Here is a 2,500-nt window from a genome sequence, read left to right on the forward strand (position 1 = left end):
ACTGGAGCTGTCTGCCAGAGACGCCGGAGGCACACCTGCCCTTAAACCCCCACTGGCCCACAGCTGCAAAACCCACATTTTCTAGTGGCTGGCTTGGTGGCATATGTCACTGAGCCCAGTCTACTCAGGAAGTGAAAAAAGTCCCCTTCACAGTTGGAGAAAGTGCTCTCCTGCCACCTGTCGGTCATTGAAGGCACCACACCTCAGCAAAATAAAAATAAAAAAACAGACATGCTCAGTCCGGGGGATGTAAAGGTATTTACATAGCAAGAACAGAGAGGCTGTTGGGAGATGACAGAAGCCATGCTGCCCCAGAGTTCTCTTCTGAAATTCGCAGGAATCCAGAGGTTGGAGCGGGCTGAGGGAGTGCGCCTTCTTGCCTCTGTCGGCTTTAAAGACACATCCTCCTGCTGGGAAGCTGCCCACCCTGAGCAGCACAGGTTTGCGCTCTAGGCCGGTCGGCCACATATATCTCGCCTGATCGAGCCTGATCGAGCCCGATCGAGCGGCAGCAGATGGCCTTTGGCCAGCGAAGGCTGCCGCTCTTCTTCTTGTTTCTCTGCTTGAGAGGCAGCTCAGTCCTCTGCGCTTGCGCCAGGGGCAGGCCACGTGACACGCAGGGGTCAGGCCGTGGAGCGACTGGGGCATGGCGCCAAGTGAGGTAAGCAGACCACCCCCCTCCCCCTCACTGTTCTCTGCATGCGGTGGCTCGTTGGTCTAGGGGTATGATTCTCGCTTAGGGTGCGAGAGGTCCTGGGTTCAAATCCCGGACAAGCCCTTTTTTTTGGAGCGCCGAAAACAAAAAACACAGAGTCCCCAATTCCCCCCCAAAAATAGTTTGTGCGTGACCGTATCTGGTTCGATGCCCATCGCCAATGGTTGGCTTCTTTTAAGCCCATGGCCCAAGAGGCAGTGTTGGAAATTCCCCCTCCTTTGTAATGATGCGCTGGCGGCGAGCTGATGTATAAAGGTTTGGACATGCCTTCTGGGTGGGGACTGCCATGGCTCGCGCCACTGTTGCATCCAGCTTGGTCTATTGTATGTGTCTGCAGCCTGTGTGTGAGGTGCTGTGAGTGCTGCCATGTAGGTCCGGCGCAGGCTTGCGCCAAACTTTCACGTTGGTGTGTGCCACCTGGCAGGTACCAGCGGGCCCCATGAGACATCAGTGCCACAAAGCCTTTCAACTGAAAGCTGTCCCAGCACACTAGAGCGCAGCCTACCAGAGCTGTTTCTGTAGTGTAGTGGTTATCACATTCGCCTAACACGCGAAAGGTCCCCGGTTCGAGACCGGGCAGAAACATGGTGCTGGTTTCTTTTTATTTCCACAATGTCAATCGGACACATTTGACCGCATGCAGGTTTCGACAGGTATGGACAGGCCGGCACTACGCCATGAGTGATCTGAGGCCAGCCCTTATTTGCACCCTGCAAACTGTCCACTGGCTCCATCAGTGGGCGTTTCCTGCCATCCCTGGGTCCTTAAGTGAGTGTTTGGGTACTTTTGATGCAGAGATCGGGGCATGAAAACCGGCGCTGGCACGTGGCGACATTGGGTACTGAAGAATCTTTCCCAATCCTGCCCATAGCTGTCAGGGTGGCCGAGTGGTCTAAGGCGCCAGACTCAAAAGGCGCAGCTCTTCCCTGCATCTGGGTGTTCTGGTCTCCGATTGGAGGCGTGGGTTCAAATCCCACTCCTGACAAGCCGGGCTCATTTTTTTGAGCACATTTCAGAGTGTAAGGCTTGCGGAAAACCTCGTGGGGGCCCCCGAATGCAGCGCCCGGCAAGCCTCCCTGTTCTCTTCTGCTGCCTTGCAACTGGAGCTGTCTGCCAGAGACGCCGGAGGCACACCTGCCCTTAAACCCCCACTGGCCCACGGCTGCAAAACCTGCATTTTCTAGTGGCTGGCTTGGTGGCATATGTCACTGAGCCCAGTCTACTCAGGAAGTGAAAAAAGTCCCCTTCACAGTTGGAGAAAGTGCTCTCCTGCCACCTGTCGGTCGTTGAAGGCACCACACCTCAGCAAAATAAAAATAAAAAAACAGACATGCTCAGTCCGGGGGATGTAAAGGTATTTACATAGCAAGAACAGAGAGGCTGTTGGGAGATGACAGAAGCCATGCTGCCCCAGAGTTCTCTTCTGAAATTCGCAGGAATCCAGAGGTTGGAGCGGGCTGAGGGAGTGCGCCTTCTTGCCTCTGTCGGCTTTCAAGACACATCCTCCTGCTGGGAAGCTGCCCACCCTGAGCAGCACAGGTTTGCGCTCTAGGCCGGTCGGCCACATATATCTCGCCTGATCGAGCCCGATCTAGGGCCGCAGATGGCCTTTGGCCAGCGAAGGCTGCCGCTCTTCTTCTTGTTTCTCTGCTTGAGAGGCAGCTCAGTCCTCTGCGCTTGAGCCAGGGGCAGGCCACGTGACACGCAGGGGTCAGGCCGTGGAGAGACTGGGGCATGGCGCCAAGTGAGGTAAGCAGACCACCCCCCTCCCCCTCACTGCTCTCT

At 56.0% G+C, this 2,500-nt stretch overlaps 2 non-coding genes across 2 annotated transcripts; both read left to right on the forward strand.

The window, feature by feature from the left end:
* The first annotated feature begins 1,227 nt into the window (after positions 1-1,227).
* On the forward strand, positions 1,228-1,300 carry TRNAV-AAC (transfer RNA valine (anticodon AAC)). Its single transcript has one exon. It is a non-coding gene; the product is annotated as a tRNA-Val (tRNA).
* A 288-nt stretch (positions 1,301-1,588) lies between these two features.
* TRNAL-CAA (transfer RNA leucine (anticodon CAA)) lies at positions 1,589-1,700 on the forward strand. The gene is made up of 2 exons: positions 1,589-1,626; positions 1,655-1,700. It is a non-coding gene; the product is annotated as a tRNA-Leu (tRNA).
* The last annotated feature ends 800 nt before the right edge of the window (positions 1,701-2,500 follow it).

This window comes from Ambystoma mexicanum, chromosome 2q (genome assembly GCF_040938575.1).
Source record: "Ambystoma mexicanum isolate Mex_15411 chromosome 2q, UKY_AmexF1_1, whole genome shotgun sequence".
NCBI lineage: Eukaryota > Metazoa > Chordata > Amphibia > Caudata > Ambystomatidae > Ambystoma > Ambystoma mexicanum.